The sequence below is a fragment of the Microcaecilia unicolor genome, chromosome 8 (assembly GCF_901765095.1).
Source record: "Microcaecilia unicolor chromosome 8, aMicUni1.1, whole genome shotgun sequence".
In the NCBI taxonomy this organism is placed as follows: Eukaryota; Metazoa; Chordata; class Amphibia; order Gymnophiona; family Siphonopidae; genus Microcaecilia; species Microcaecilia unicolor.
The window spans coordinates 229,775,738-229,797,995 of NC_044038.1; the positions used below are offsets into that span (position 1 = coordinate 229,775,738).

General features: G+C 46.7%; 1 long non-coding RNA gene across 1 annotated transcript in view; it reads left to right on the forward strand.

Moving 5' to 3' along the window:
- The first annotated feature begins 549 nt into the window (after positions 1 to 549).
- LOC115475489 overlaps positions 550 to 22,258 on the forward strand; it is a 32,279-nt gene continuing 10,570 nt past the window's right edge. Inside the window, exon 1 of the long non-coding RNA XR_003943042.1 lies at positions 550 to 620. This is a non-coding gene — a long non-coding RNA (uncharacterized LOC115475489). The remainder of the gene's footprint in view (positions 621 to 22,258) is intronic.

A 22,258-nucleotide genomic window follows, 5' to 3' on the forward strand; every position in this document is an offset into this window, starting at 1 on the left:
CGTACAAAAGGGGCAGGAATATGGGGGAGTTTCTCTCTATATTTAGACAGATTCATGATCAGCCGGCATCAGCAGAAAGAGGACACAGTAGTTGTCAGAACTGCATATATGGCAGCCATGCACTGAATGTGACCAGCGTGACCTACTCCTGCTACTGGTAGAAGATTTGATTTGCGTTATCAAACTGGCTGCAATACGGCCCAGGCAATTTATGCCATTTGCTGCCCGTGCACAAAGTGATATATCGGGCATACACGCAAAAAAGTAAAATTGCGCTTATGAGAGCACCTTAGTAACATCCGGGTTAGTAAAACACCGGCAGGACATGAGCCACTCAGAATCAGAATTAAAATATGTTGTGCTAACTCGAGTGCAACTACGTTTGGGAGGAGATATCACTTCAGTTCTTACGCGGCTTAAACAAAGATTCATATATACATGGGACACTGTATACCCCAAGGGTTTAAACAAAGAAATAGAATGGTTGTCGCTTTAAAATAATGTGATGTAAAATGATGTAATATCCGCTAATTATCAGGGATATGACATATATATTAGAGGGTCTTGCTTAGACTCTGGTTCATCAAGACAGGGAGGTGCGAGCGGTGTGATCTCTCCCGGTAAGCTGAAAACTATTTTTCAACATAACCATGTTTAAGAATGAGTTTATAATATGATCATAGAAAATGAAGGAGAGATGTGATTATATATATAGTTTGTAGTTTAGTCAACAAAAGGCAATAAAGAAGGAACTTTGTTTTTTAAACACAATGCACTAAGCAGGGGTGATATGGACAATGACTCAAACCGCACATCAATCCAGCAAAGATATGTGAAAAACAACTGCCTGTATTATATGAAAGACAGGAAAGGGAAGAGAGGAAGGGATAGTGCTGTGACGTTTGGCGGCTGAGTACCTGTTCCATAAACATATGGTGGTTAAGACACTACAGCTTTACTGAGCACTGCAAATTAAAAAATTATAAAAATTATAACATTATTTGAATTAATAATGAACCGCTAGTGTAATTGTTCAATTACTATTATTACCAACACCAGGTTATTGATATTTGATCCCTAATTGATTGAGGGAAATTATCATATGCCAGTATACCCATAATTGGTAAGTTATAATAAAATGCTTCTTCTCATATCAACAGCCTTCTGACTCTCCTTCTTCTAGTAATTTATAAATACAGTTTATGTGTATCAGTGGTGGACACTGTTAGCTACTGTATAGACTTGTGTTTAGTTACCTAGAAGGAGGGCAGACAAGTTGGAGTCAATACAAGTTGGTGTAACCCTGACGTGCCTTTTACCCTTCTATATATTTTACTCTCAGAGGTGTCAGCTAGAAAATCAGGCAGAATATACCAGTTTCAAACAAAAGACAGGAAGGAACTCAGTTGAACAGTTTAACAGTGCAGCATCAGCAAAATAACTTCAATTCAAGACAACAGGTGCTAAACAAAAACAAAATCATTCTCCCAGAAAAACAACTTATGCCTAAGAGGCCTGAACTTGGGCTCATCTCCACATCAGGATTTAAAACACAGTTCTTTGATTATTTCTGATCTGAGGAAGAAGGGCAACCTTCGAAAGCTAATCAAAAAATGTATTAAGTTATATCCAATAAAAAAGGTATCATCTTATTTTCTTTTCCATCTCTGCCACGCTGCCATCACAACCTTCAAAATGGCAACCAACGAACCACAACAAATCACAATTACCCACCATCAACACAACCCTCTCTCAGCAAAAATCGCCATCCACATATTTCTCTCAACACAGATCTTCCCCAAAGTGTCCCTACAGTTCTGTCACAGTTACTCCATTCGCTTCCAAGTACCATGAATTATATTGCACAACTGCGCACAAAAAACTAATTAGAAATTAGAAATCCCCTCTATCCAGTGCCTATAAATATTCACAGCCTTAAATTGTCCTAACTCACAGGCTTTTATTAAAAGAAACAAACACAGCATAATCAGCTGTGTTCCTAGATTCCTTTACCATGGCATAAAGAAATCCGGTACTCTGCATAAACTCTGTTATTCATAAAAGTACAGGCAATTTGCATAGGGGTAAACACTTGTTAGACAGCCATGATTCTTACAAAAATTATTTCCTTCCCTGCATAAATTAACTATATGTCAAAAAACTGTCTTTCACATTAGTATTTGTGGATAATTAACCTTAACTCCTAAATGATGTGAATATAAAATTTTCTTTCAAGGTACACAAAATATCTTAATTTCTTCTAAATATAAAAATTCATCTAGATTTCCTTTTCCCGTGGGGCAAGGTCCCTGGAATCTCAGTTATCTGAGCTCTCACATCCAGTGCTTTAAACTGTAAGTATCAGGAAGTCAATATTTACATTACCATGTTGACAGGATCCCTTTGTAAGGAACAGGCTGAGTTTAAGGTATCTTTTCACCTCAGCAATACTGAAGAAACTTCACATATCATCATTTTGTGGCGTCAGTATGGCCAAGACTGTGGACAGTTGGAGAGGAGAAAATCATACAGTGGGGAAGGAGCTGGTGGAGAAAGCTAACCCATTAACTATCTGAGGCTAGAAGATAGTGCCTGTGAGGGTTATGCTACAATTGGGAACAAAGCAAGGATTTACTGCACTGTGGTATTCTGGATTAAGATTGAACTGTGTTGAGAAGGTGAATGTGAAAACCTGAACTGAATCTTTCATTGTTGGTGATGAAACTAAGTGAAGAATAAAGGCTGTATTGAAGAAAAGGGTTTTGAGAAAATAAAAACCTGTGTTTTCAAGAAACTATGAGAATGCTGAGTTTTTGTGTGACACTGCCGTGAGCAGGAAATAGGCTCAGGCCAGCCGGAGAGCAGCCAGACCGGGACCAGTGCCTGACAGAGGAGAGGTGGTTTGGATCCCATACCTTAGAGGGAAACAGCTAAGGCTAAGCAGGGTAAGCCCTAGCCTCCACGTGGAAGGAGGACCCTGGTTACATATGGTGGCAGTGGTGGGATTGATTGGACAACCCGCCAGTAAAAGAAGCACATACCTTTCCATGTTCTGGTAAGCATATACAGAACCCGGGGAAGGATTGTGTGTGGTTTTTTTTTTTAATTTCTTTATTTATATTTCATATTAAAATCCAAGAAGATATCTTGTACAGAAAAAAGAAGATTATATTCACAATAATAGTAAGCAAACAAAAAAAAATACTGGTACCAGTTCACAATCTTCTTATGTTAGTCCACAAGTAAGAGAGAGAAATAAGGCACAATATAAAGTAATAATAGTATTTAAACTCTATCCAGAGGCGTGAAGAGGAGGTACACAGGATTATAATCTTGTTAACTAAGGAGTCGATGTCGGGACTCTTTCTGAATTTAAGTGTGGGGTAATTACTTTCTTAGATTCTAAGAATGAGTTTAAATGCAGAGGATCAAAGAAAATATATTTTACTGAATTCAGCTTCACTACACATTTGCAGGGAAACTTCAACCAAAATAAACCTCCCATCTGAAACACAGTGGGACGTAATTTAAGGAAATTTTGACGTCTCTTTTGTGTTACTTTGGAAACGTCTGGGTATATTCATACTTCGAAATTCAAAAAAGTTTCTTTCCTATGTCTGAAAAATTGTTTTAACACCCAGTCTCTGTCTGGTTGCAGAACAAATGTTACAATAAGAGATCGTGGTTCCAAACCCAAATTATCAGCTTCTATTATTTGTGAAAGATTCAAAGTCTCAATTACTGGTTCAATTCCTTCAGATTCAAGTTGTCCATCTATAATTGATCTTTTATATGGCTGTAAATAGTAGATGTTAGATATTGGTGGACAAGCCTGTTCTGGAATTTTTAAGATATCAAACATATACTTTTTAAAAGTCAGCAAAGATGCCAGCATTTCTTGTCTAGGAAAATTTATCACTCGTAGGATCTTTGATCTTTGTTGGTTTTCTACGTTTTCCACTTTAGTCTGTAGCCATTTATTTTCTTTTATAATATCTACTTGTATCTGCTGAGATATTTTAATGTCTTTAACATTTTCTTCAGTTTTTCTTCTATAGCTTTAATTTGTTTCTCAATTTTAAAAATGGCTTCATTTGGAGCTTGTATTTTCTGGGATAGGAATGACAGTTTCTGAGAAAAAGACGTTTCCAAAGTCAAAAGTGCTTCCCATATTGTTTCGAGAGTAATGGTTGAGGGTTTAGGCAAAAGAGAAGACTTACTGAGTGTTGCTGAAGAATACTCAGGAGCTTCGAAAGTTTTCTTCTCCAACTCGTTAGATTTTCTTTCAGAGACGCCGTCGCCATGCTGGTCACTGCCCTTCTCCATTGGGGCAATCTGTGATCGATTGCAGGAGTCTGACCCGGCTGCAGCAACTACTTCCACCTCTTCGGGAGGTGTAGAAATCTGCACATATGCTTCCTGCACGAACGCTGGCATTGGCGGCGAATACCTCAGCTCGGGGCTGAGTGTGGTGTTTACTTCTTCTTGTGGAAATGTTTCTCCTTTCTCCGTTTCTACAATCAGCGAAGAATCACATCCTCCCTGAATTCCTGGCACAACAAAGCGATCCATAGCCCCGATTAAAGGTGAGGAAGACGCCGCAGGGCTTGGCCTTTGCCTTCCTCTCCATTTAGGCATTTCTTTAATTAAGTATAGAAAAGGTAATAAGACGGGCTTAGGAGCTGCTTCGTCTTCCTCCATTCAGGTCACCATCTTGGATCTCTCGCATCGGATTGTGTGTGGGTAACCGGAAGGGGGGTTTCTCTGGAGGACCTAAGCTGTTGGAAAGCCACACTTGGAGGTTGTTGTTTTTTCAATCCTTCTTTTAAGGGCTACTGGACGGAGAGAGAGCATGGATCCTAAGGAGCTGCTGTCATTTATGGCCCACCAAATCCAAAAGCAGCAAGAAATGGCTCAGAAACTTATGGAGGAATCGTTGGCAGCCTCTCGAGCTCAACAACAGCCCCTTTTGGACTTGGTTCAGGAGATGATGCATACGGGACAGATGCAGAGATGAGGGGGTACTCTATCAGAGGAAGCGGGAGTCAGAGGCTCTCGTGGACCCGGAAAACCTGGGAATGTAAATTGGCTATCCTGGGGTAAGCTGGCAGAGAACGTTGATATTGAGAATTACCTGGGAACTTTTAAACAAGTGGCTCTAGCCGCAGCCTGGCCACAGGAGCAGTGGACAATCCGGCTGGCTCCGGCACTGTCAGGAGAAGACCTAGCGGCTTTTCGGAGCCTATCCCCGGGAGAAGTAGCAGACTATCCAGCTTATAATCAAAACTTTTCGCCGGCGATCTTCCGACACAAATTGGGAGATCACCGGCGATTTCGCAAAAGCGGCGAAAAGCGTATAATTGAAAGCTGGCTTTTTAACAGCATCGCCACTTTCCCTTCGCATCGCCAATGAAAGTTCAAGGGGGTGTGTCACTGGTGAAGCGAAGGCGGGACATGGGCGGGCATGGGCGTGGCTACCAGATGGCCGGCTTTCGTGAATAATGTAGAAATTAAACCCGGCGATAATCAGCATTTCGCCGGGTTTACTTGGTCCTTCCATTTTCACGACCAAGCCTCAAAAAGATGCCCCAACTGACCAGATGACCACTGGAGGGAATAGGGAATGACCTCCCTGTACTCCCCCAGTGGTCACCAAACCCCTCCCACACAAAAAAGAAAAAGAAACACCTTTTGTGCCAGCCTGTATTCCAGCCTCAAATGTCATACCCAGCACCCTGACAGCAGTATGCAGGTCCTAGAACAGTGTTTGGTGGGTGCAGTGCACTTCAGGCAGGCGGACCCAGGCCCATTCTCCCCCTACCTGTTACACTTGTAGTGGTAAATGTGAGCCCTCTAACTCCCCCCCAAATAACTGTACCCACATGTAGGTGCCCCCCTTCGCCCCCCATCATCCCTAAGGGCTATTGTAGTGGTGCATAGTTGTAAGGAGTGGGTTTGGGGGGGATTTGGGGAGCTCAGCACACAAGATAAGGGAGCTATGTACCTGGGAGCAATTTATGAAGGCCACTGCAGTGCCCCCTAGGGTGCCCGGTTGATGTCCTGGCATGTGAAGGGGACCAGTGCACTACAAATGCTGGCTCCTCCCATGGCCAAATGCCTTGGATTTCGCCGGGTTTGAGATCGCTGGCAGTTTTTTCCATTATCGCGGTAAAACACACCCGGCGATGTCAAACCCATCGAAATCCAAGGCATTTCGTCGGGCCAAACCGTATTATCGAAAAAAAAAAGATATCCGACCATCTTTTTTAATAATACTGTTCTGGCCAGCTGTTGCGCCGCCGCTAGAATAGATCGCCAGCAATCTATTTCGCCGGCGACGTTCGATTATTTCCTTCCACGCCAAGTTAATAACTGCTATTTTGGACCGATATGGTGTAAACAGACAAACTTATCGTCGTCAATTCCAAAGCTGGAGGTAGTCTGAGGGGGACACCCCGAAGGCCCTGTCGCAGAAGCTTATGGACTTTGCTACAAAATGGTTGGAGCCCGACAAGAGGTCAGTGGCTCAACTTATGCAAGAACTGGTACTAGAACAGTTCCTGGAGGCTCTTCCTGAGGTGATAAAGGTGAATTTGGTGAGGAAAGGGTATGAGACTCTAGAAGAAGCTATCAAATGGATGGAGTGTTTTCTGGAGTCACAGTATTCAGGGGGTCAAGAGGTGGTCTCGCAGTGGTCTAGGGTTAAAGCTCCCAGAGGTTCCCTGTTGAGTAAAGAGAGGTGGGTTGGGGAGGAAAGAATATGTTACCGCTGCGGGCGACAGGGGCATTGTTGGAAGGGATTGTATGACTAAGTTAGGCCTAACTTCTCACTCCTCCTCACAAAAAGGACCACGGTTCACCAAGTGGGTGGAGATTAGGGGTGCCCCGGTGGAAGGGCTGTTGGACTCTGGGGTGGATCAAACTATGTGCTCCCAAGCTCTGTGGGATCAGATTGAGAGGAAGAAAGGGAGAAAGGTAAAAGGGGGTGACCTGTCAGTGTCCATTCAATGCATACATGGAGCCACTTCCCAATACCCGGTCAGGCAGGTGGAGATCAAGCGTCAGGCTGGGATCCATCGGGTTTTGGTGGCGGTGCTTCTGCAGCTCCCACAGGATCTCATTCTGGGGCGAGACTGGGCCTCTTTCTCACAGTGCATTGGGGGATGGCAGGTGTTAGTGGCCACCCGAGCTCAAGAGAAACAGGCAGAAATCCCTGAAATGCCATTGTCACAGGTTTTTCCTTTTCACGGAGATATCCTTGGGGGTCCGGGGAAAACAAGGATGAGCTCTCAACAGAAGAAAATGGCTCAGGAGCAGAGAAGGGGGAATTTAAGGGACCTTCTAGGTCAGGGGGAGTTTCCAGGTGACCCGGGACAGTTGTTAGAGAGGTTCCCTTATTTCGCCAGGGAGTAGGAGTCTGACAAAATACTGCGATATGCCTGGGAGCGGGCAGGACGAGAGGGAGAGTTTTCCGCGCTTCATCATTGATACTACTACTACTACTACTTATCATTTCTATAGCGCTACAAGGCATACGCAGCGCTGTACACCAAACACAAAAAGACAGTCCCTGCTCAAAGAGCTTACAATCTAGATAAGACAGGCAGACAGACAGAACAATTAAGAGTAAGGGAATAAAGAGGTAGGATAAAAGGACAGGGCAAGTGAGCAGTGGTTAAGAGTCAAAAACAGTGGTAAAGAGGTGGGCTTTAAGTTTGGACTTGAAAACGGCCAAAGAGGGGGCTAGACGCACAGGCTCGGGAAATCTATTCCAGGCGTGAAGTGCAGCAAGATAAAAGGAATGGAGTCTGGAAATAGCAGTAGAGGAGAAGGGGACAGATAAGAGAGATTTGTCAACAGAACGGAGTACCCGAGGGGGGGCGTAGGGAGAGACAAGAGTGGAGAGGTACTGGGGAGCGGCAGAGTGAATGCATTTATAGGTCAGTAAGAGAAGTTTAAACTGAATGCGGAAACGGATAGGGAGCCAGTGAAGTGACTTGAGGAGAGGGCTAATGTGGGCATAGCGACTTTGGCAGAAAATGAGTCGCGCAGGGAATATCTCTTTCCTTAGTGGGCTTACAATCTGAGTTTTGTAGCTAGCACAACGGAAGGCTGAAAGGAGTCTTTTACTAAGCCACGGTAGCATTCTTGGCTCGTGGCAGAAATCAGTTGGTGGTAAACGCCAAGACGCCAAGCTAATTTCGCAACCACGGCTTAGTAAAAGACCCCCTAAGAAAGGGATTCAATAAGTGGTGCTGAAAAATTCAGCGCTAAGCAAATTCTTTAAAAGGTGTGCACCTTATAGAGAACAGCGGTTAGGGTAGATCTCGCGCCTCACTTCTGGACGCCAGACTTTACGCCTGCTGAAACCTAGTGTAAATGCTGGTGTCCATTTTTGGCGCAGTTAGGTGGTATTCTCTAATTCCACATGCAACTTTTCAGTACGCCCTGTCATACCCATGGCCACGCCCCATTTTGAGATATGCACCGTGGGAGTTAACCACTGTGCCTTCTAGTATAGCGCACATCCAGATGCGCTCGCAAGTTTTAATGAGTGCCAATTATCAATAATTGGTTGGCTATTGATGGTTCAGAGCTCATCATGTATGTTATGTATTATCATTATATTTTCCCTACCTACCTGTTATTCTTGTACATTAATTGTAACAATATGCTGAACCTCTTACTCTGATAATGGTGATGCCATTGCTATATAATGTAAGCCACATTGAGCCTGCAAATAGGTGGGAAAATGTGGGATACAAATGCAGCAAATAAATAAATAAAATTATCCAATGGGCGCACTCAATCAAGATCAGGAGGAGCTGCAGTGAGAACTGAACCCAGCTCCCCCCAGTTCTCAACACACTGTGCTATTATCCTACACCTCCACTCTATTTTTGTAATAAAAACAAGCCCATTTTCTTCACATCTCCAGGACTTTCGTCCTGGGTCGCATAAATCAGGAAACGTCTCCTGGCTATTTTTATCATGATGTAGTAGGGCTGTGTTGAAAAGAGTTCCTATATAGATAACTCACATATTATCAGCTCTCTCAGAAAAAAAAAAGAACGTTCTGATCTGTACGTGGAGTTGGATGAGCAGCCTAACTGAGCAACAGGGGTTATTGTTTAGAGTGGCTCGTGTAGGGACAGGAGCAGAACCCCAGAAACAACTGGTGATACCTCAGGGGTTTTGGGACTTAATGATATGGTTATCTCATGACCATCCCTTAGGCGGGCATAAAGAAGCTCAGAATACCTTCATACTTAACCGATTTTATTGGCCCGGGGTGTATAAAGGGGTGGAGCAGTTTTGTAACTCTTGTGTCCAGTGTCAGAAAGTGTCCGAGCAGATCTTGGGATGGGTACCATTACGACCACTTCCCCGCATAGGAACCCCAGTGACCTGCCTAGCCATGGATATGATTGGGCCTATCGTTAGATTCAGGAGAGGTTTTTTTTTATATATTCTAGTGGTAATGGATATGGCAACCCGGTATCCCTGGGCAATGCCTCTTCGTAGCACCTCAGCAAGAGTAATTGCTTCACAGCTAATTCATATATTTTGTGAGGTGGGTTTCCCAAGGGAGGTAGTTACTGATATGGAAACAAACTTCCTTTCGCATACCTTAGCTCAAGTGTGGGAGGCTTTCGGTATACATCACATCCGAACTGCTGCTTACCACCCTCAAACTAATGGTCTGGTTGAGAGATTCAATAAAATCGTAAAGCTGTTGTTAAGGAAGGGATTGGGTTCCTGCCATGAAGAATGGGACCTGTTGCTTCCTTTTCCTCTCTATGTATATAGGGAGAATGTTCAGGCCTCCCTGGGAGTCTCCCCATTTGAGTTAATGTATGGGTGACCACCCCCGAGGGGTGTTAGATGTTCTAAAGAAGCAGTGGGTACTCTCAGAAAAGGAGGACCGTGATGTGGCTAGCTATTTGGTAAAGTTGAAGGAGAGGTTACGTAGGCTGAGTGACTGTGCCCAACAGCAATTGGAGTGGAGTCAGAACTATCAGAAGGTGTATTACAATAGAAAGAGTGTAGAGAGGGTATTTGAGGTAGGAGATAAAGTATTAATATTGGTACCAGATTCTCCCTATAAATTCACAAGTAACTGGAGGGGTCTAGCTACGATAGAGAGAAAGCTGGGGCCCATAACCTACATGGTGAAAAATGAGCAAGCTAGGGAACAGACATACCATGTTAATGTTTTAAAGCCTTGGCAAGAGAGGAGAGGGTTGTGGAGCCAGGAGGTAGCAGAGTCAGAGGAAGAATTAGGCCCCCAGATTACAGAAAGTTTTGAGGCTGGGGAGCCCCAAATTGCTGCTACTCTTAGCGATGGACAGCAGAAAAAAATTCAAGAACTCTTGGCCGAATTTCGAGATGTTCTGACTCCCTGTCCAGGAGAAACGCATCTCATAATGCACAATATCATTTCAGAGCCAGGCAAAGTGGTCAAGCAAAGACCCTACTGGGTCTCACCCCCCCCAAAAAAAAACAGGAAGTCATTCATCAGGTTCAGGAGATGCTTGGTTTTGGGGTTATTGAGGAGTCATTCAGCCCTTGGTCAAGTTCGGTTGTACTGGTTCCCAAGTTGGATGGTACTTGGCAGTTCTGCATCGACTTCCAGCAGGTCAATGTCCTTTCCACTCCCGAAGCCTATCCGATGCCGCGTATTGAGGAGGTCCTAGACCGGTTGGGAACTGCCAAGTACCTATCCACACTAGGCTTGACCAAAGGATATTGGCAGATTCCCCTGACGGCCGAGGCCCGGCCTAAGACTGCCTTTTCAACTCCCTTTGGTCTTTTTCAGTTTAGGAGGATGCCGTTCGGCCTTAATTTGGCTGCGGCCTTGTGCCAGCGCCTCCTGGATGAGGTTCCAAGTATACGCTGCTGCATATTTAGACAATGTAATGATCCATAGTGAAGACTGGCCCTCACATGTTGTACGGGTTCGGGAGGTGCTGGGGGCTTTCTGGCGAGCAGGTTTGACATTGAATCCTCAAAAGTGCCGCTTCGGCCAAAAGAAGGTGAAGTATCTGGTATACAGGGTAGGAGATGGGCAGATAACCCCCCTGTGTAACAAAGTAGAGAGTATTCAGGAATTCCCATGCCCCAGGAACAAGAATAAATTGAGAAGTTTCTTGGGATTAGTGGTATACTATCGACGTTTCATACCTCATTTTGCATCTAGGGCTACTCTGCTAACAAACAAGCTTAAAAAGGAGGCTCCAAATAGACTTCAATGGGATGAGAAGAGGCTAGAGGCATTCAATAGGTTAAGGCTAACCCTGTGCCAAGAACCCCTATTAAAAGCAGTTGATTTTTCCAAATCCTTTGTTCTGCGGGCTGATGCCTCAGGTGTGGGTTTGGGTGCGGTATTATCTCAGGTACATGAGAGGCAGGAACACCCTCTCATGTATCTGAGTCGAAAGTTGCTTCCGCATGAAACCCGTTACTCTTCAATATACAATAGAGAGGGAGTGTTTAGCCATCAAATGGGCTATACAGATGTGTTATTTCAATTTGGATGGGCGAATCTTTACCCTAGTGACTGATCATGCACCACTTAAATGGTTAGGGCATATGAAGAATAGCAATGCTTGACTCACTCGGTGGTATCTGGTCTTGCAGCCCTACTGGTTTCAAGTGGAGCATAGGGCAGGGAAGCTATTGACAAATGCAGATGTATTATCTCAGATTGCTATTGAAGGACAAGAGAATACTAGCAATCACTTAAGCAGGGGGGTATGTGAGGGGTCTGAAAGGAGTCTAATTCCGGTACTGCCGAAACAGGGACGGGGGAGATGTTTTCCCTTTAGATGTAATGACTCTCCTTCACTAAAGCGAATGCTACATACCTGTAGAAGGTATTCTCCGAGGACAGCAGGCTGATTGTTCTCACTGATGGGTGACGTCCGCGGCAGCCCCTCCAATCGGAATCTTCACTAGCAAAAGCCTTTGCTAGCCCTCGCGTGCCGATGCGCACCGCTCATGCGTGGCCGTCTTCCCGCCCGAAACCGGCTCGTGCCGGCCAGTCTCATATGTAGCAAGACAAAGAGAAGGGAAGACACAACTCCAAAAGGGGAGGCGGGCGGGTTTGTGAGAACAATCAGCCTGCTGTCCTCAGAGAATACCTTCTATAGGTATGTAGCATTCGCTTTCTCCGAGGACAAGCAGGCTGCTTGTTCTCACTGATGGGGTATCCCTAGCCCCCAGGCTCACTCAAAACAACAACCATGGTCAATTGGGCCTCGCAACGGCGAGGACATAACTGAGATTGACCTAAAAAATTTACCAACTAACTGAGAGTGCAGCCTGGAACAGAACAAACAGGGCCCTCGGGGGGTGGAGTTGGATCCTAAAGCCCAAACAGGTTCTGAAGCACTGACTGCCCGAACCGACTGTCGCGTCGGGTATCCTGCTGGAGGCAGTAGTGAGATGTGAATGTGTGGACAGAAGACCACTTCGCAGCTTTGCAAATCTCTTCAATGGTAGCTGACTTCAAGTGGGCTACCGACGCTGCCATGGCTCTGACATTATGAGCCGTGACATGACCCTCAAGAGCCAGCCCAGCCTGGGCGTAAGTGAAGGAAATGCAATCTGCTAGCCAATTGGATATGGTGCGTTTTCCTACAGCCACTCCCCTCCTGTTGGGATCAAAAGAAACAAACAATTGGGCGGACTGTCTGTTGGGCTGTGTCCGCTCCAAATAGAAGGCCAATGCTCTTTTGCAGTCCAATGTGTGCAGCTGACGTTCAGCAGGGCAGGAATGGGGACGGGGAAAGAATGTTGGCAAGACAATTGACTGGTTCAGATGGAACTCTGACACAACCTTTGGCAAGAACTTAGGGTGAGTGCGGAGGACTACTCTGTTATGATGAAATTTGGTGTAAGGGGCCTGGGCTACCAGGGCCTGAAGCTCACTGACTCTACGAGCTGAAGTAACTGCCACCAAGAACATGACCTTCCAGGTCAAGTACTTCAGATGGCAGGAATTCAGTGGCTCAAAAGGAGGTTTCATCAGCTGGGTGAGAACGACATTGAGATCCCATGACACTGTAGGAGGCTTGACAGGGGGCTTTGACAAAAGCAAACCTCTCATGAAGCGAACAACTAAAGGCTGTCCTGAGATCGGCTTACCTTCCACACGGTAATGGTATGCACTGATTGCACTAAGGTGAACCCTTACAGAGTTGGTCTTGAGACCAGACTCAGACAAGTGCAGAAGGTATTCAAGCAGGGTCTGTGTAGGACAAGAGCGAGGATCTAGGGCCTTGTTGTCACACCAGACAGCAAACCTCCTCCACAGAAAGAAGTAACTCCTCTTAGTGGAATCTTTCCTGGAAGCAAGCAAGATGCGGGAGACACCCTCTGACAGACCCAAAGAGGCAAAGTCTACGCTCTCAACATCCAGGCCGTGAGAGCCAGGGACCGGAGGTTGGGATGCAGAAGCGCCCCTTCGTCCTGTGTGATGAGGGTCGGAAAAGACTCCAATCTCCACGGTTCTTCGGTGGACAACTCCAGAAGAAGAGGGAACCAGATCTGACGCGGCCAAAAAGGAGCAATCAGAATCATGGTGCCTCGGTCTTGCTTGAGTTTCAGCAAAGTCTTCCCCACCAGAGGTATGGGAGGATAAGCATACAGGAGACCCTCCCCCCAGTCCAGGAGGAAGGCATCCGATGCCAGTCTGCTGTGGGCCTGAAGCCTGGAACAGAACTGAGGGAGTTTGTGGTTGGCTCGAGATGCGAAGAGATCTACCAAGGGGGTGCCCCACACCTGGAAGATCTGTCGCACTACACGAGAATTGAGCGACCACTCGTGAGGTTGCATAATCCTGCTCAACCTGTCGGCCAGACTGTTGTTTACGCCTGCCAGATATGTGGCTTGGAGCACCATGCTGTGACGGCGAGCCCAGAGCCACATGCTGACGGCTTCCTGACACAGGGGGCGAGATCCGGTGCCCCCCTGCTTGTTGACGTAATACATGGCAACCTGGTTGTCTGTCTGAATTTGGATAATTTGGTGGGACAGCCGATCTCTGAAAGCCTTCAGAGCGTTCCAGATCGCTCGCAACTCCAGAAGATTGATCTGCAGATCGCGTTCCTGGAGGGACCAGCTGCCTTGGGTGTGGAGCCCATCAACATGAGCTCCCCACCCCAGGAGAGACGCATCCGTGGTCAGCACTTTTTGTGGCTGAGGAATTTGGAAAGGATGTCCCAGAGTCAAATTGGACCAAATCGTCCACCAATACAGGGATTTGAGAAAACTCGTGGACAGGTGGATCACGTCTTCTAGATCCCCAGCAGCCTGAAACCACTGGGAAGCTAGGGTCCATTGAGCAGATCTCATGTGAAGGCGGGCCATGGGAGTCACATGAACTGTGGAGGCCATGTGGCCCAGCAATCTCAACATCTGCCGAGCTGTGATCTGCTGGGACGCTCGCACCCGCGAGACGAGGGACAACAAGTTGTTGGCTCTCGTCTCTGGGAGATAGGCGCGAGCCGTCCGAGAATCCAGCAGAGCTCCTATGAATTCGAGTCTCTGCACTGGGAGAAGGTGGGACTTTGGATAATTTATCACAAACCCCAGTAGCTCCAGGAGGCGAATAGTCATCTGCATGGACTGCAGGGCTCCTGCCTCGGATGTGTTCTTCACCAGCCAATCGTCGAGATATGGGAACACGTGTACCCCCAGTCTGCGAAGTGCCGCTGCTACTACAGCCAAGCACTTTGTGAACACCCTGGGCGCAGAGGCGAGCCCAAAGGGTAGCACACAGTACTGGAAGTGACGTGTGCCCAGCTGAAATCGCAGATACTGTCTGTGAGCTGGCAGTATCGGGATGTGCGTGTAGGCGTCCTTTAAGTCCAGAGAGCATAGCCAATCGTTTTCCTGAATCATGGGAAGGAGGGTGCCCAGGGAAAGCATCCTGAACTTTTCTTTTACGAGGTATTTGTTCAGGGCCCTTAGGTCTAGGATGGGAACGCATCCCCCCTGTTTTCTTTTCCACAAGGAAGTACCTGGAATAGAATCCCAGCCCTTCCTGCCCGGATGGCACGGGCTCGACCGCATTGGCACTGAGAAGGGCGGAGAGTTCCTCTGCAAGTACCTGCTTGTGCTGGAAGCTGTAAGACTGAACTCCCGGTGGACAATTTGGAGGTTTGGAGGCCAAATTGAGGGTGTATCCTTGCCGGACTATTTGGAGAACCCACTGATCGGAGGTTATGAGAGGCCACCTTTGGTGAAAAGCTTTCAACCTCCCTCCGACTGGCAGGTCGCCCGGCACTGACACTTGGATGTCGGCTATGCTCTGCTGGAGCCAGTCAAAAGCTCATCCCTTGCTTTTGCTGGGGAGCCGAGGGGCCTTGCTGAGTCGCACGCTGCTGACGAGAGCGAGCGCGCTGGGGCTTAGCCTGGGCCACAGGCTGTCGAGAAGGAGGATTGTACCTACGCTTGCCAGAAGAGTAGGGAACAGTCTTCCTTCCCCCGAAAAATCTTCTACCTGTAGAGGTAGATGCTGAAGGCTGCCGGCGGGAGAACTTGTTGAATGCGGTATCCCGCTGGTGGAGCTGCTCTACCACCTGTTCGACTTTCTCTCCAAAAATGTTATCCGCACGGCAAGGCGAGTCCGCAATCCGCTGCTGGAGTCTGTTCTCCAGGTCGGAGGCACGCAGCCATGAGAGCCTGCGCATCACCACACCTTGAGCAGCGGCCCTGGAACCAACATCAAAGGTGTCATACACCCCTCTGGCCAGGAATTTTCTGCACGCCTTCAGCTGCCTGACCACCTCCTGAAAAGGCTTGGCTTGCTCAGGGGGGAGCGCACCCACCAAGCCCGCCAACTGCCGCACATTGTTCCGCATATGTATGCTCGTGTAGAGCTGGTAGGACTGAATTTTGGCCAAGAGCATAGAAGAATGGTAGGCCTTCCTCCCAAAGGAGTCTAAGGTTCTAGAGTCTTTGCCCGGGGGCGCCGAAGCATGCTCCCTAGAACTCTTAGCCTTCTTTAGGGCCAAATCCACAACTCCAGAGTCATGAGGCAACTGGGTGCGCATCAGCTCTGGGTCCCTATGGATCCGGTACTGGGACTCGATCTTCTTGGGAATGTGGGTTCGCCAGCAATGTCTTTTTCAGGACATGGTGCATGGGTACTGTGGACGCTTCCTTAGGCGGAGAAGGATAGTCCAGGAGCTCAAACATTTCAGCCCTGGGCTCGTCCTCCACAACCACCGGGAAGGGGATGGCCGTAGACATCTCCCGGACAAAGGAAGCGAAAGACAGACTCTCAGGAGGAGAAAGCTGCCTTTCAGGAGAGGGAGTGGGATCAGAGGGAAGACCCTCAGACTCCTCGTCAGAGAAATATCTGATGTCTTCCTCTTCCTCCCACGAGGCCTCACCCTCGGTGTCAGACACAAGCTCACGAACCTGTGTCTGCAACCGCGCCCGGCTCGACTCCGTGGAGACACGTCCATGATGGGGGCGTCGAAAGGTAGACTCCCTCGCCCGCATCGGTGAAGCTCCCTCCGCCGACGTAGTCGGGGAGCCTTCCTGGGAGGCGATGGCAGTCGGTACCGCACGCGGCATCGACGCCGGCGACCTCACCCCGGGCGATGGACCAGCCGGCGCCAAGCTTGACGGTACCAGTGGCGCAAGCACCGCCGGTACCGGAGGGGTAGGGCGCAACAGCTCTCCCAGAATCTCTGGGAGAACGGCCCGGAGGCTCTCGTTCAGAGCGGCTGCAGAAAAAGGCATGGAAGTCGATGCAGGCGTCGACGTCAGAACCTGTTCCGGGCGTGGAGGCTGTTCCGGGCTGTCCAGAGTGGAGCGCATCGACACCTCTTGGACAGAGGGTGAGCGGTCCTCTCGGTGCCGATGCCTGCTGGGTGCCGACTCCCTCGGCAACCCAGAGCTCTCGGTGCCGACACGGGAAGGAGACCGGTGTCGATGCTTCTTAGATTTTTTGTGAAGCACGTCACCGGCGCTTCCCAGCACCGACGAGGAGGACGTAGAATCCAGCCGTCTCTTCCTCGGGGCCGAGACCGAAGAGAGTCGATCTCGGGGGGGCTGTACCGCAGGAGCCCTCAGGGTAGGGGGAGACCCACCTGAAGGCTCACCGCCACCAGCAGGGGAATGGACAGCCCTCACCTGCACTCCAGACGAAGCACCACCGTCCGACGACATCAGCAGACGAGGTCCCGGTACCACCGACGTCGATACAGTCGTCCGATGTCTCAGCGCCGATGCAGAGGGTCGATGCCTCGATGCACTGGCGGCCGAGGATGAAGGTCTGGACGCTGAAGACGTCGATGCACTCGATACCCCCGGTGCCGATGCCGACGAAGAGCCCGAGAACAAAAAGTTCCACTGGGCTAACCTCGCTACCTGAGTCCGCTTCTGTAAAAGGGAACACAGACTACAGGCCTGAGGGCAGTGCTCGGCCCCCAGACACCGAAGACACGAAGCGTGCCTGTCAGTGAGCGAGATTACCCGGGCGCACTGGGTGCACTTCTTGAAGCCGCTGGAAGGCTTCGATGTCATGGGCGGAAAAATCACGCTGGCGAGATCAAAAGTCGAAATGGTGAAATTTGGCACCAGAAAAATAGAGGAAAGGAAATTTCGACCGGGGCCTAAGTAAGGCCTACCCCGACGACGAAAGAAAACTTACCGGGGCGAAAAAACTCGAACTACAGGAAGGGAAAAACCAAAAGAGGTCTTTCCGAAACAATTTCTAAAGTTTCTCACAGAAACGAGTCGAAAATGACGCGCGAGGTCGACTTTTCGGGGCACGAACGGCAAAACACAACCGTACCGAGCGCGGAGAAAAGAAGACTGGCCGGCACGAGCCGGTTTCGGGCGGGAAGACGGCCGCACATGCGCGGTGCACATCGGCGCGCGAGGGCTAGCAAAGGCTTTTGCTAGTGAAGATTCCGATTGGAGGGGCTGAGGCGGACGTCACCCATCAGTGAGAACAAGCAGCCTGCTTGTCCTCGGAGAATTCCTTCTAGACAAAAGGTTCGCCTTCTAGTGGCCAAAACGCCAGTGAAACCACTAGTTAGGGGAAGAAACTACCATCCCCAGAAACCACTAGGAGACCAGCAGGACTCACTTTAATATACAGTATGGGCAGTGTATCCACTTGGGTAATCTAATACTGAAAACACTGGAAAACAGCCAAACACAATCTCAAAGGACTCTCAGGAAATGGAGGGAGGAGTGAATGATTGGGAAATGAGTTCTGATCAAGGGAATGAGCAGGAGCTGGGGGAACCATGGACGGAGGAAGACATGGAATAGGATAAAGAGGAAGTAGGGGAAGAGGGGGAGGAGAAGTACATGGAGGTCTCAGGTCTTTCCTAACCATGACTCTCTTACTCAGTACCCTCACTTTTGCCCTATCCTTTATCCTCACCTCTTTATTCCCCTACCCTTAATTGTTCTGTCTGTCTCATGTCTTATCTAGATTGTAAGCTCTTTGAGCAGGGACTGTCTTTTTGTGTATGGTGTGCAGCGCTGCGTATGCCTTGTAGCGCTATAGAAATGATAAGTAGTAGTACTAGTAGTAGTAGTATTCTTGCTCAGACTCCAGCAGGAAAGGTAAAGGGTTTTGTGGCGTCAGTATGGCCAAAACTGTGGTCAGTTGGAGAGGAGAAAATCATACAGTGGGGAAGCAGCTGGTGGAGAAAGCTAACCCATTAACTATCTGAGGATAGAAGATAGTGCCTGTGGAACAAGGCAAGGATTTACTGCTTTGTGGTATTCTGAATTAAGATTGAACTGTGTTGAGAAGGTGAATGTGAAAACCTGAACTGAATCTTTCATTGTTGGTGATGAAACTAAGTGAAGACGAAGGCTGCATTGAAGAAAAGGGGTTTGAGAAAATAAAAACCTATGTTTTCAAGAAACTATGAGAATGCTGAGTTTTTGTGTGTCCCTGCCGTGAGCAGGAAAAAGGCTCAGGCCAGCCGGAGAGCAGCCAGACCGGGACGAGTGCCTGACAGAGGAGAGGTGGTTTGGATCCCATACCTTGGATGGAGACAGTTAAAACTAAGCAGGGCTAGTCCTGGCCCCCTCGTGGAAGGAGGACCATGGTTACACTGTTTATATAGTTTTTAATATATATCATTTATAATCATTTGTTTGTTATGTAAGCTACATTGAACCTGTGTTACTCTTGAGCTAATGTGGGGTAAAAATGTCACAAATAAATAAATACGTAATTGAGAATTATTTTGCATTGACGTAGCCTGCAAAGTTAAGTTTTTATTTGCACAGACTTTCCTGAGTACACTATCCTCACTATTTATATTGGGTGAATCTGAACCTGAGCAATCCAGGCCATTCTTTTTCAATCTTCCTGTTTTCATCAGTCTTGTTAAAATATAAAACGCTGCATTCATGAAAAACATATGTTTGATCAGCTATGCTGTACAGTGATTGAGCAAATACAGGATAACGGTAGACGAGGTGATATTTCCAGGGTTTTACACCAAAAAGAACAAAGATGGATATATCATTTACATACAACATTTCCCAATGGTCTGAATGGCCCAATGGAATGGAAGTTTTTTTACTAACATTTTAATTGATTGAGGATTAAACACCTTTAATTGATTGTCTCGAGATCAGACTTTGCAGGAAGTGACGTCAATTCATTAAAATGTGCACCCGTCGGAGTGTCTTTATAAGCATTCACCATTTTGACTTGTTTTGTATGCAATATGGAAGATAAATGTTTATGCATATCCTCTCCTGATGAAGCAACGAAACAGCGAGAATTCTACAACTGTTGAGAGTGGATTGAGAGTGCCTTCTAACCATACTTCGTAGGAACATTTTGAAGCTTCTTCGCTATCATTCAAGATGCCATATGGATGTGAACTATCTGCCTTTTGATTGAAGCTAAATACTTCATCTTTGCAGTTCAGGACTGTCCCGAATGATGTTCCCATGATATAGCTCCTATTGTCTTGATTATTATCTTTCCGATATACCATATTTAAGATATTACTTTGTGCATATTGTGTAGTATTTACTATTACACCACCCTCCGTTTTTACTGCAGATGGACACAGTGATTACATTCTGCAGGTTTTTTTTCGGAGGTGGTGGTTGGCCTATGATGTAAGCCCTTATAGGTGTATCCACTGAGTTGGTACCCTAGGCTTGTGAGGCCTTTATTTAATATCTTCTAAGATATACCTTTTACATATACACCAGTGACCTATTTGTTGTTGTTTAGAGCATTTATTTACAAGTTTCTTAATTTATTGCTCTAAACAGATTTGCTAATTTTTGTTTCTTGATTAGTATCTGCCATCCTCACAGCACAGACCATAGAAGTCTGCCCAGCACTAGCCCCGCCTCCTAACCACCAGCCCTGCCCCCCCCCCCCCCCCCCCCACACACACACACACACACCGCTCTGCCACCCAATCTCGCTAAACTTCTGAGGATCCCTTCCTTCTGAACAGGATTCCATTATGTTTATTTACCGCCTTTTAAAAAGGAATTCACAGTAAGAATAGATCAAACATGAGTAGTAGGCAATTAGAGAAGTAAAATATTCAAACAATACTAGTATGGCATGGTATACTACTTGCAATGACAACACAATATGTACTAGAACATTCCCACTGCAGGCACAGGCAGCTCCTTGTGACTCTGGGCAAGTCACTTAACCCTCTATTGCCCCAGGTACAAATAAGTACCTGTATATAATATGTAAGCCGCATTGAACCTGCTATGAGTGGGACAGCACGGTTTACAAATGTAAGAAAAAAAAAATAATAATAATTGGTAGTGAAGGGTAAGGCAAGGTTGTAACATATAGATGAGTAAGAAAGGAAGGTGATTGATTTGAAGAAAGTTGCACGTGAGGTCAGACAGATGGTTAAATATTATCTCAGCTAGGGTAGGAGTGGATAAACATGTCCCGCTGCAGTATGTGCAGCCCGAGTCAATCCTTGTGTGTGTGTGTATGAGTGAGACTAACAAGTTAGTTACTTCTTCCATTAAAGGCTTGGTTGAAGAGCCAAGCTTTCACCTGCTTCCTGAAGTAGAGGTAGTCTTGTGTTTAGCGGAGCCTTTCAGGCAATGCATTCCAGAGTGTGGGGGCTACTCCGGAGAAGGCTAGCTTGCGGGTACCACATCGTGTAATGCCTTTTGGAGAGTGTGTAGTTAGTGAAAGTCCTTGGGAGGACCTTAGTGTCCTTGGCGGTGTGTGGAGGATCATCCTATTCTTCAGATACTCGGGGCTGTTTCCTTTCAGGGCCTTGAAGATCAGACATAGAGTTTTAAATTTAGCCCTGTATTGTAGTGGTAGCCAATGAAGTTTTTGCAAAAATGGTGTGATGTGGTCACGTCGCTTGCAACCTTCTATGAGTCTTGCTGCTGCATTCTGAATCAACTGGAGCTGCTGCAGGCCCTTTGTAGTCAGACCATTGTATAGTGCATAATAATTCACTTTTGTAATTTTTCCAGTCATGTCCTTTGCAGATGGGATTTTCAAGAGCTCAAAGATATTGGTGCTTGACAGAAAGGAAAGAAGATGCAGATTATTTTGCTATAAATATTTGAGTCAAACAGTTCACTGATGGCTGACTTGGCTTCAGCTATGTTGAAATGCTGTTTTAATGAATCTACTAAAACTAGAATGAAATGGAATTGTGAAATAAATCATGTTAATTTTTCTATTTATAATCCATCTCTCTATCCCTTTCAAAAGCTTCAAAATTCTTGCATCATATTATTTTCCATGATGTTGTGGAAAATTTCATATTTTTCCGGCCATTTTGTCAGTCTGCCAGTTTCTCATCATGGTACACACCCTTTCTCTGACTTTGTGTACTCATTTTCACAGGCACAGTGATTTCTGCATGTGTAGTACTTCTCATGGTTCGTGTATCTGTGGTGCTTTCACTGCTGGCAAAGATTTTACACTGTTTCTGAAATAGTGATTTGTATTTCCTCATAGTGCACACCATTTCCACTTTGGGGTCAATTCAAGCAAGGTCACCTAAAGTTAGAAGGTGAAATTTTGTGAAGTGATTCCTGGTGTGGCAAATGTGACAAAGCACATTCAATTCCTATGGGTTTCATCACAATTATTGCATGGGAATCACTACGGGGCTTTGTAAAAGGAGCCCTAAGTGTGAATTCTATTATGGCAATAATTGACCATTAAAAGAATAATACACATAATTTTCTCTCTATCACTATCACAAAGAGTTTCCAGTAATGGTTTTACTCCATT